General features: G+C 52.7%; 1 protein-coding gene across 3 annotated transcripts in view; it reads right to left on the bottom strand.

Moving 5' to 3' along the window:
- The window catches only part of MED26 (mediator complex subunit 26), a 52,733-nt gene that overhangs the window by 4,052 nt on the left and 36,076 nt on the right, over window positions 1-12,605 (bottom strand). The window contains exon 1 of one of the 3 annotated variants that reach the window (XM_045778449.2): window positions 5,210-12,398. The exons of the other annotated variants lie outside the window; for them this stretch is intronic. The gene's annotated coding sequence lies outside the window, so the exon portion shown is untranslated. Of the gene's footprint in view, window positions 1-5,209; window positions 12,399-12,605 lie in introns of those variants that run through there. 3 annotated transcript variants of the gene reach the window in all.

Genomic DNA, 12,605 nt, shown 5'->3' with positions numbered 1-12,605 from the left:
GGGTGCTACGAACTGCACCCATGTAAAATGGCAAACTTCATTGATACTGTGTGTGTTCTGACTGTTCCACTGCCCAGCCATTTCCCTGTCTCTCTCGTCTCCTTGGGCCTCCCTGTTCCCTGAGACACAACTGTTGAAATTAGGCCAAATGATAACCCTACGAATGGCCTCTACATGTTCAAGTGAAAGGAAGAGTCACACATCTCTCACTTTAAATCAAAAGCTAGAAATGATTACACTTAGGAAGACATGCCCCAAACCAAGACAGGCTGAAAGCTACGCCTCTTGTGCCAAACACTTAGCCAAGCTGTGAAGGCAAAGAAAGTTCTTGAAGGAAATTAAAGTGCTAGTCCAGTGAACAAACATTGGTGATAAGAAAGTGAAACGACTTTATTGCTGATGTGGACTAAGTCTGAGTGGTCTGGACAGAAGATCAAACCACCACACCATTCCTTTAAGCCAAAGCTTAGTCCAGAGCCAGGCCCTGACTCTCTTCAATTCTCTGAAGGCTCAGAGAGGTGGGGAAGCAGCAGAAGGAAAGTGTGAAGCCAGCGGAGGTTGCCTCATGAGGTTTAAGGAAAGAAGCCAACTTCATAACCTAAGAAGTGCAAGGTGAAGCAGAGGGTGCTGATGTAGAAGCCACAGCAAGGGATCCGGAAGATGTCGGTGAGATAACTCGGGAAGGCGGCTACACTACACAACAGGTTTTCAGTGCAGACCAAACAGCCTTCTATTGGAAGAAGATGCCATCCAGGACTTTCACAGCGAGACAGAAGTCAATGCCTGGCTTCAAAGGACAGGCTGACTCTCTTGTTGGGGTGAACGCCGTGGTGACTAAGTTGAATCCAATGCTCATTTACCATTTGGAAAATCCTAAGGCCCTTAAGAATTATGTGAAATTGACTCTGCCTGTGCTCTAGAAACGGAACAACAGAGCCTAATGACAGCACATCAGTTTACGACATGGTTTACAGACTATTTTAAGCCTACTGTTGAGACCTACTGCTCAGGAAAAAAGATTCCTTTCAAAGTATTACTGCTCATTGACAATGCACATGGTCACTGAAGAGCTCTGATGGCGACGTGCAATGAGATTCATGTTGTTTCCATGCCTGCTGATGCAACATCCACTCTGCAGTCCATGGACCAATTGGAGTCCATGGAGTCATTTCAACTTTCAAGTTTTACTCTTTAAGAAATACATTTTGTAAGGCTACAGCTGCATAGGTAGTGATTCCTCTGATGGATCTGGGGAAAGTCAGGTGAAAACCTTCTGGAAAAGGTTTACCATTCTAGATGCCATTAAGAACATCCGCGATTCATGGGAAGAAGTCAAAATATCAACATGAACAAGGAGTTTGGAAGAAGTGGATTCCAACCCTCATGGATGACGTTGAGGGTTCAAGACTTCTGTGGAGGAAGTAATCACAGGTGTGATAGAAACAGCAAGAGAGTTGGAATCAGAACTGGAGCCTGAGGAAGGGCCTGAACTGCTCCAATCTCAGGCTGAAACTTGAACAGATGAGAAGTTGCTTCTAATGGATGAGCAAAGAACGTGGTTTCTTGAGCTGGAATCTACTCCTGGCGATGATGCTGTGGAGATTGTTGAAATGACCACAAAGGGTTTAGAATATTACAGAAAATGAGCTGATAAAGCAGTGGCAGTGTTTGAGAGGATTGATTCCAATTTTGAAAGCAGTCCTACTGGGGGTCAAATGCTACCAAGCAGCATCGCATGCTACAGAGAAATTGTTCGCGAAAGGCAGAGCCAATCGATGCAGCAAACATCACTGTCATCACATTTTAAGAAACTGCCACAGCCGCCCCAGCCGCCCCAGCCGTCAGCGGCCACCACCCTGATCGGTCAGCAGCCAGCACCATGGAGGCAGGACGTTCCATCGGCAAAAGATTATGATTTGCTGAATAATGAGATGATGGTTAGCATTTTTTTAGTAATGAAGTTTTGGGGGGGTTTCTGTTTTTTGTTTTAGAGACCAGGGGAGGGAGAGGGAGAAAGAGAGAATCCTGAGCAGGCTCCATGCACAGTGTGGAGCTCAACGCGGGACTTGATCTCACCATCCTGAGACCATGACCTGAGCCGAAATCAAGAGTCGGATGTTAACTGTGTCACCCAGACGCCCCAGTAATGAAGTATTTTTAATTAAGGTATATACATTGTTTTTCTAGATATAATACTATTGTACCCTTACCAAACTACAGTATGGTGTAAACACCACTCTTACATGCACTGAGAAACCAAAAACTTCATTTGCCTCGGTTTATTGTGACGATCACTTTATTCTGGTGCTCTGGAACCCAACCCACAGTATCTCCGAGGAATGCCTGCACACAGCAATCTAATCAACTTGGCTACAATAACAAGACCTTTAGAGTTCATCCCAAGACACCAAAAAGCGACAAAGTGGGAGAAGTCAGACGCCACATGGCCTCGGGGCTCTGTATGTTTCTGGCACACAGAAAGCCTGGACTGGCAGACAAGAACAGGCGCCGGGTGAAGAGGAGACCGCAGCACCTGTGCTCAGTGCTTGCAGCCATCAGGGAATGCAGACAGGAGCCAGGAGAGGCGACCCTGCGGACGTGCCCACTAACCAGCAGAAGAAGTGGCATCTGACAGTACCAGGTAGTTCTGGGGCTCAGCCAAGTCTAGGGAGCGAGGGCCTTTATTTGGTAGCCACACATGCACACCTGCTGACCAAGCCATTCCATCCTTGTGTACTGCTTGCTGTGGGCCAGGCCCTGCTCTCACACAATTGTGTTTCCATGCGGCACTACTCTGTGGAATCGCAACAACCCCGTGGGGAAGGTACTATTATCATCACATTTACAGAGCGGAGATGGCACACAAAGGTGCAGGCCACGTAGTCAAATATTACAGTGACACCAGTGTCTTCCAAGAGTCAAAGGAGCAGAATGAAAAATTCAAGAGTAACAGAAATGAGCCAACTGTAGCCTCAGTGCACCAACAAGATGAAGCTCAGACCACAGGGAGTGGAGTCACAGAAAACACAGACTGCACTGATTCCATTTACACCAAACATCAGAGCATACTCAAAAATTAATTCAAAATCAGTCACAGACTCGGCCCCTGGCTGGCTCAGTCAGTAGAGCATGTGATTCTCAGTCTTGGCGTCATAAGCTTGAGCCCCACACTGGGCATACTGCTTACTTAAAAAATAAAATAAAATAAAAATAAATAAAAAAATATATATACACTATTCATTCCTAAAATCAATCACAGACCTAAATATGAAAGCAAAAACTCAAAGTCTTTTAGAAGACACAGGAGAGGGGTGCCTGGGTGGCTCAGTCGTTAAGCGTCCGCCTTTGGCTCAGGGCGTGATCCTGGCGTTATGGGATTGAGCCCCACATCAGGTTCCTCCATTGGGAGCCTGCTTCTTCCTCTCCCACTCCCCCTGCCTGTGTTCCCTCTCTCAATGGCTGTTTCTCTCTCTCTGTCAAATAAATAAAGTCTTAAAAAAAAAAAAAGACACAGGAGAGTATCTCTGCAACCTTGGGGTAGACAAAGATTTCTTAGGACCACCAAAGCAGTAACCACCCAAGAAAAAATACTGACGAACTAGGCTTCGTTAAGATTAAGAACTTCTGCTTACTACCAAGAAGCAAACCTCACCCCAGGAGCACGTGCTGACAAAGCATGCCCAGTGAAGGGCTCAGCTCCAGAAGAGATAAAGAGCTCCTGTAGGTCAACACCCCCCAGCAACTGCAGGTTTCGGTAGGGTGGTGAGACAGGGGAGCCCGCGCCCTGAGGAAGCCCACCTCCCCCCAAGATCACACAGTGCGCATATCACACGCCCACACACACTAGAACTGAGTTATGCAGGCACTCGAAAGGGCACAAGGAAAGGTACATCTCCAGCCACTGCAGTGTTTCCCTGTATCTTTTCCAAAAATACACCCTGCATATAGAAAAGCTTGTGTACATACTTATCACGCATTTAAAAAAAAAGAAAAGAAAAGAAAAACATGATTCTATGCCTTACTTTTTCTCACTAACATCAGAAACATCCAACATCACAGACCTCCTCCTTTTGCTCTTCCTTCCAGTTGGGGGGGGGGGTTGGGGGAGGGAGGGCCCCACTTGAGCAGTGCTGTGTCCCTCCTTTTCCACTTACTGTTACAAACAAGGCTGCAATCTCCACCTTTACTAGAGGCGATTCAGGGCTAACACAAGCTGCTAGAGGGGTTGTTGGCACCAAGGCCATGAAAGATTGTAATTAGCCGCCAGGGAGGCTGCTCCCATTCCATGCCCACTATAGGAGAGGAAGATGGGGAAGCCTGTTTCCCACATCCTTGCCAGCACTATGATGTACTGGTTTCCTTTGCTGCCAAAATGATCACACAGGATCACAAACTGAGTGGCTTAAACACCATGCATGTATATATCATGTCAGATTCCGGAGGGCAGGAGTGTAGGTTGGGTCCCTCTGGGCTGAGACTCAGGTATAGGCAAGCCACCCTCCTTCTGGGAAGCTCTTGAGGGCTGTTTCCTATTCCTTCAGGTGTTGACAGAATTACTCCTTGCTGTACCGAGGGCCCCCTTTACTTGCTGGCTGGCTGTCATCTGAAGGCCATTTCCAGCTTCTGGAGGTGCTATTCCCCAGCTCATGGCACCTCAGTTCACCTCCCAAGTCAGCAACAGGGCCAAGTCCTCACACCGCACCTCTCTGACCTGGCCAGGAAAGGGTCTCCACTTCTAATGATTTATTGAGGCTGGGCCCACCTGGATAATCCAGGTCTGCACCCTTAGTCACACGTGCATCGTCCTTCTGCCATGTAAAGTATCACATGCCCAGGTTTTCAGGACTAGGATGTAGACATCCTTGGGGCTGTGACTATGCTGGCCATGTATATTCCCACCTGCCTTCCAGCTGAAGGCAGTTGTCACCTCCACCCACCATCCCAGGTTCTCTGTGTCTCCTCTGAGTGTAAACTGCAGTGACCACAGAGCACCAACAGTAGCCCCCACTCTGCCCGACAGAGCTCTCAGAAAGCTGCCCCCCTGCCAGGGGGCCCAATCCACACCTTGCCAACAAAGGCCTCCCCTCGAAATGTTCTCATTCAGGGCCGTGCCCGAGAACACACACACATCCAGACGGCACCAAAAACCTACTCCAAGCTGCAACAAAGGAAGGGGTCTGAGGGGAGACACACTCCATCCTTCACATACCTTGATGTGCCAGGGAAGAGATTCAGCGCAAGAGGAGACCACGAAGCGAGGAGGCCAGTACCATAGGAACAGCGAGGCCACCCAGTCCCTGTCCCCAGCCCTAGGATTCCAGCCCCGATGGGGTCCTGAGCTTGCCACATGGCCTGTCTCCACCCCAGTGACCTCACCCTGGTATATTTAGAGCCCTGGGTCCTCACACACTCCTGAACCACAGTCCCTGCAGAGCAAGCTCGGCAGCACAAACTGTCCTTGTCCTTGGGCAGACACTGTCCTGCTGCCAGACAGGAGGGGGGAGGCAGAACACCTGGGCAACCCCGGAGGCTGGAAGCAAGCTAGCACCGTAGACCTCGCACAGTGGGAGCAGGTCTGCAGGCCCTACCGTCCTTGCTGAGCAGCTCCCACACCTGAGCCCATGTACAGAGTCTGGCTTGGAGCAGGCTCTCCGGCTCTCAGCCCTGTGGAAAATGCTATCTCTGCCTAACCTCTTTCTGCCCTGGCTGCCTGGAAGTTCAGGACCATCCCGGGGGGCTCACTCCTCTGGCTCTGCCCTGCCCTGAAGTCATGATGGTGAGGGCACTGAGCACTGTGTGGGAAGCACCACCTGGGCATTCCAAGTGCAGTCAGTCCCTGAGTACCAGGAAGCAGACCCCGAGAAATGCTCCAAGGAGTCTGGCCCTGAGCACTGACACTCACCACACCCGACAGGCAGGAGTCTGTGCAGCTCTAGGCCCGGCCCAGCTTCTGGCCTCAGACCCAGTAGGCAGTGTCGCCCCAGCCAGCCCGTGGCTCTGCCTGGGTTGGGCACGCAAAGATGGAAGGCTCCTGAACCAGCCTTCCCAAAACATCCACCCACCCACACAGAAGCAGCAGGCCTCCCAGGATGAGATGTGGTCATCAGGAGGCTCCCAACCAGCTTCCAGGCCTGCAAAGCCCAGCACAGGGCCCTCAGGCCAGGGAGGTCAATGTCAAGTGGAAGGCAGACCAGGCATGCATATGGAGAGGGCAGCCCCTAAGTGGGGCCTCCCAGGGTAGACAGCGGAGGTCCTAGCACCTAGGGAGATGTTGACATGACACCAAAGCTCTGGAGAGGGGAAAGGATCAGAGTGAAGACAGTGCCATGAGCAAAGATGCCAAGAGGAAGAACAGACGGCGGGGAAGTTAGCTGGCTCCTACACAACCTGCCTTTCAACTTTAGCCACTGTGGGAGCTAAGCTGCTGTCACGTGGCCAAGTGGCTAAGACCACTTGTCTTTGGCCTGTTCTAGGTCCCTCCTGGCACCTGTCTGTAGGAAAATATACTTGCTCACAATCACAGCACAGACGCTGTTCTGTTCCTGTACAGGGAAGAAGCCTCTGGGCACCTGCCCGGCACCACCCCAAGGGGGTTTGAGTACGTCTGCAGGCCAGAGTCCCAGGGCCATATACAAACCTCCTGCTGTCAGGAATAGCCTGGCGCACTGGTGGCCCTTTCCTCCTTTGGCTATCTCCTTTGGGATTTGTTCTCAAGAAGAACAAAAACAAGAACACCTCTCAAAACCAAAGGGCTTTCCCAAAAGGGATAGAATTCACAAATGAAGGATGCCTGAGTGCCCAAAGTCTCTCATTTTCTCCTTAGGGCTCCTTCAACAGATGCAACTTAATTCATATATCATTAACAATTAACAAAGCCAAGTGTCACTTCCCCTTTCCATCAATGAGGACTTCCCATGTGAACTGCTCACCATCTCAGCCCACTTATTCTCTCTTGGACTGCCCTCTTTATTGGAAGTAATTAATCACCTAGCCAAGGAGCCCACAGGGTGGTGGTGTGCCCACAGCAGTTGGGCAAGGAAGGTGTCAGGAGAGGAGGAGGGCCACTCTGGAAGTACAGGGAGCAGGCAGGGCAAGAAGCCAGCAGGTGACTACTGGTAGAAGTGACTTCCTTAACTACCTCACTGAGTGGTTTCAGATCCTGGACTGGAGGCTCATGGGGCATAATCACGTACACTCCGTAAGACAGAAAAGTCAGTGTCATACAGGCAGCTCAACCAGCCAGTGTCTCCAGCATCGAATACACAGGCACCCCCTAAACAGGGCATCTCCCAGCTTTGGCATGGGGAGAGAGAACGCACATCCTTGTTCAAACCTACGGGACACCCCAGGGACACATGCTCCTCACCACCAACCCAGTGCCCAGGGCTTTTATGGGGTCTTCCCATGACATGAGAACCAAGAGCAGGCACAAAGGAAGCAGAAAGGTCTTTGTTCCTGGGGAGACCCTCAGCTCATAAGTCACTGCTCCAGCCAGACTAGCTGGCGGTGTTTGCTGCACAGGAAGAAGGGGGGCTGGACGCACACACGTGACAACACAAAAGAGGGGATGGCACCCCATAGAAGCAGCCTGAGCACAATTCTGGACCATGTAGCACAGAACACGACCACACTGCTCGCACGCAAGGCTGGTGACATCCCCGTCCCCGTCTCCTCACTCCGCCAGGCCAAGCAGGGGCAACAAAGAGCCCGTGCAGCGCTCCAAGGCACGCTGTGCTCTGTGTGAGCCGCTAAAGGTGCACGGCTCGCCCCCAGCTTTTAATGACATGTTTCGGAGTATTTACTGGAGAAACGATGCTTGGGTGTGGGTGGCAGAAGGGGGATAGATGAAGCAATGCTGATCAGCTCCACACTGGTTTCTACTGAAGCTGGGGCGTGGTTACATTATTCGCTCTACTTTTGTGTCTGAAATTGTTCACAAATCTAAAAGGCTACAAAATGCACCCGTTTCCTCACATGTGGATGGGACATCTCTGTGACTGGAGGTGAAAGGAGATGGCAGTTGGCAGCTGCGCAGAGGTGAAGTGAGGAAATCCCCGTTTTCCAATTCCACACAGTGGCTTCTCCCTGTACCATCTGGTACCTGCGTGGGGAGGGAGGCTGAGGGCTGGTGGGACACGGACTCCCTCCACAGTGAGCCTGTCTCTGGCCCCCTCAACCTCTGATTCAAACTAGAGGGCATGTTTTATCTGGTGCAACCTCTGGAGCTTCTCACCAAGGCCCCTGCAGGCCACTGCGCTGCTGCTCAACGACTCAGTGTAAAGACTGCCCACACCCCTGGTGGGAAAAGGGATCTGGGGTCTGCTCTGCGAGGTGGGTGTATGCCTCCTTGCAAAAAAAAGTCCACAGAGAGCTGGAACCCGGGCCATGCCTGATTCCTCACGCTTCCAGACCTGCTCTTTGCCTCAAATAGGGAGGATGCCACAGGTCTAGCAGGGCACCCACCTAGACATAGGCCAAACAGCTTCCTGAGGGGCTCTCCAGAGAGCTGGCGATGGCTGCACCCACGGAGAGGGCAGGTTCTGTGGCTGGGTTCCCAGGGTGCTGAGGCCAGGGAGGGAGGAGTCAGCACTCCAGGCTTCTGACATGACAGCAAGCCTCAAGCCACACCAAAGCCCTCACCTGTCTACAGAGGCCAGCATGTATATGTTCACACATGCATGAGGTCAGAAGCCAGGGGAAGGTCAGTCAGAGTCTGGGGGCATCTCACAGTGGGTCCCAGGTTGGGTCACCCCGTCCAGGGAGGGTGGAAACATGGTAAAGAGCAACAGTAACGCAGGGAAGGGACAGCCAGCCAACGCTACGCTGTGGCAGAAAACCTGCCTACAACAGGGTACATGGAATCATCTTTAAAACCCTACCACACTTGAAAAAATATTTTAACTGGCCCTCATCACATGTCTGAAAGTTGCTCTGTGAATCAGATCGCTGGTCTGATGCTGGATCTGTGTTCAGAGCTGGGGCCAGCACAGTGGGGTACACCTGCCACTGACCAGCCTCCTCCTCCCCTATTTCAGGGGCGATGTAGGTAAACCCCAGGGCCTGAGTAATTACTGCCCTGTGGGGGATTTCCAACTCCACGTGAAACAAGGAACCGAGACACTGAGCTGCAGTCTGTGAGGCCTGTTGCTCACTGTTCTTTCCTGCATACTTCAAGGGTTCCCGCCCTGCCCCAAATCCCCATTCTCTCAGGAATTAAGCTGGATGTGTGCAGCCACGGTGGCAAAGAGGAAACCCTGTGCTCCTTGAGGTCTGAGCACTGGTGGGGCCCACAGTCAGTAAGGTGGGGCAGGCCCACCTCAGCCTGACTCTTACAGGACCACCACTTGTTGGGTTCCTCCAGGAGCTAAGCTCTCTAACTTTTCATCCTTGCAAGCCCACTTTTACAGATAAGGAAACTGAGGGTCTGGGAAGGTAATGGAGATCCAGGGCTCACCACACAGCTAGAAGGTGGCAGAATATGGTCTTATACTAGCCTGGCACAGGCTCTGCCTATCACATACAGCCCAACTGGTGCTTTACTAGGTGGGGTGAGGGAGGGCACCCAGATGCCACCAGGCTGGTGATGTTGGCATCCCGCCCACACACTCACCCTGACCTGCCACAGCAGGTAAATGCACAGGTTACAGAGCTTCTTGAAGCCACACAGGGCCAGTGGCTTTGTGCCTAGCAGATCTCTGGGCTGCCTCTCCCTTCCCTCCAGGGCAGCCTAGAGCCAAGGACACCCACATACCTACCCACCCCAACAGGGGCTTCAGCCCACCCAGTGCTCTCCCTACACAGCAGGCCACGTGGTAAACAGCAGCAACACCGGAGCCCGCTCCTCTCGCAGCCCCCACAATGGCGCACACCACACGTCTTCCTGCCTCTGATGAACTGCACACATGTTCCCAGGTCGGTGCCATTCTTTCTGTGGCTCAAACTGCCTCTTCAAGAGACGGTTGAGCCTCTGGATGCCTCTGCATCCCCCAGAGATCCTGGCTGAACCCAGCCCGTGTCCCACCCCATCTCCCTGAGTAAGGAAAAGTCATCGGTGCGGCTTGATCCTCCCTCTTGGCTCTTGAAGGTGCATCCTCCTGGCCCTGCTCTGCCCTGCCTGGTTCCACAGCCAGGCAGGAGCGAGAGGAACTGCCCTCAGGTTGCCAGCACTCAGCCTGGCCAAAGTGCCTTCCGCTGCCAGCACCTGAGTGGGAGCCTCACACCTATGGGGTGAAATCGCTCTCATTCACAGCTTCTTAGAGGAAGAATGACACAGCTGGCGGGGAGGAGGCGCAGCGGTGCCGTGTCCCAGCTGCAGCCGCCAAGCTCACCACTTGCAAAAGCACAAAAGCACTTCCTCATCAGAGGGGCCCATATGCTCCCCAGGAACGTCCACAGCTGGAGCATGGCCACTGCCTGCATGGCCCCGACTGTCACATTCACAGCCCACAGAGCACCCGTGGTCAGCCGGAGCATGTAATTGCAGCTGCAACTCGGCCCAGGGGATGGTAACCCCAGCCTGAGCCCAGGGAGCAGGCAGAGCAGTGCCTACATCCCACGAGCGGCACAGTGCAAGAAGGGGAAGCTCAGGGCAGCGGCTGGAGCTCCCCGTCAGCACGCAAACAGAGCAGCACCTGCCATCCTGGCTGCCATCCTTCTTCACTAAGAGGCTAGCAGATGGGGAGGGGGACATGGGGGAGGGGAGGAGAGGTAGCACTCTCCCTACAGCCCCAGCTCCCAAACTGTCCCTCTTTCCCTCCTACTTTTTATCTCAGCAGCTCCTTCCCAACAAAACGATGTACTTAAACTTTTCTGACCTCTGAATCAGGTCAACAGGACACACTCAATTCTCATTATAATCCAGCCTCGTCTGAGAGCACAAGAGCTCTCAATATGTCATCTGTGAGCTGGTTCATTCCTCCATTGATACAACTGGAAAGTCAGAAAGCCAAGCAGAGCATTTTTTTTCTGCCATCCATGCTCACAGAAGGGTCTGGCTAGCAGAGCATCTGATGACAGCACTTGTGGTCGGGTCAGGGTTTCTCCCTCCCATCCTCACACTTGGGAAGAACTGCCAGTAAGAATACTGGCTGTGCAAGACAGAAGGGCCCAACGCCCACGGGAGGGGCACACACAATGCTCGACCCACATGCATGCAGAATATAGGCAATCCAAAGTGAGAACCGGCCAGCATTTTAGGAACTGATAGGGGCCGACCTCCGACAGACTGTGAAGTAAAACCCAGAGTGCACTCCTGTGCCAAGTGAAACAGCCGGTGGTGGGGCTGGACAGAGAAGGGCCAGGCAGTGGAGCTGTACAAAGATACAGTGGGGCCAAACTGGGCCTCTAATGCTGTCCAACTCGGACTTAAGCAAGACCAGCCATCGATCAGCCCAGCTCCTCCTCCGTGAGCGAGGAAGCCCAGGTGGAATGTTGGGAAAACCACAGATCATCTCTGTAGATCCTGAATGGAGTGCTAACCACTGTCTTGAGGGACTCTGCCCATGGGGGCCAGGTCAGGTGGGCCCTGCAAGTTCACCAACAGCCTGCTCTGTGGTCTCTGAGACCCCTGAGGCAGTGCAGTGCCCAGCATGGAGCCAGGCTACAAGTCCACCAACCTGGGCTGCTGTAAGATCCTGGGAGCCAAGGATATTTCAGAATTCCCCTCGACAAGTCACCAAATGCTTTCTGAGCACCTACTACAGGCCTGGAGTACGCAAGAAGGCACGTATGGCCCAGTCCTGAAGGATGGGTGGAGATGGCCAGAGACAAGGACAGACACAATAGGGGGAACACCACAATGAGGCTCAGCTGAGCTGCCAGGAGCCCTGGTGCAAGGAGCGCGGAACCATGGCAACATCCAGCAAGCTCTTTTAGAAGAGAAGGATTACAGGGTAGGGAATCAAACACACACCCCTTCTCAGAGGGACTCAAGCCCAGAACTGGCCCCACAACCTGAGGTTGCCATGCCACACAGGGTAAAAGTGACCACAGCACATACAAAGTCCAGGATGCCCCTGGTAAGCAGTAAGAGTGTATTACTGACATGTAAATGACATGCAGGGTCTGATAGCCCTCACTTTCCTGAGCACTCCCACGGGGTCACCACGTCCCTTCTGAGCTGGGTGGACACGAAAAAAGCAACAGGAACTGCCAGAACCTGGGTGGGGGCCACACTGGTTAAGTAATTTGGCAAGTCTCAGGGTTAAGTATCAAGGAGCTCTTGTTTCCTCTTAAATAGGAACCTGACAGCTCCGCAAACTCATCAGGCCCTAAACATAATTAACGGTGGGTGTCTCTGTCCTACACGGGGTGGTGGCCATCTGCTAGGCCATGAACTCCATATTGAGTGCTCCAGGGCATAAAGTACCAGAGAAGACTATGCACCGGAGGTCAGTGGATGGCTCTGAGCCCACCCACCCACCCAACCCACTCAGCTGTTCCCTCGGCCACTAAGTGGGAGGATGACAGAGCTTCCTACAGGCTCCTGCAAGGGGAACAAGAGACACACATGGACACCCAGGATGCTGCCTGGCACACAGAAGCGCCCAGAAAGGAGTCGCCTCCTACACTTGGTAGGGATATCAGGCCCGAGGCTGCCCCTCCCC

Source organism: Ursus americanus, chromosome 14, assembly GCF_024610735.1.
Source record: "Ursus americanus isolate L20-20 chromosome 14, mUrsAme1.1.p, whole genome shotgun sequence".
In the NCBI taxonomy this organism is placed as follows: domain Eukaryota; kingdom Metazoa; phylum Chordata; class Mammalia; order Carnivora; family Ursidae; genus Ursus; species Ursus americanus.
The sequence above is the reverse complement of the archived record's forward strand: the minus strand, read 5'-3'. Positions and strand labels throughout refer to the sequence as shown.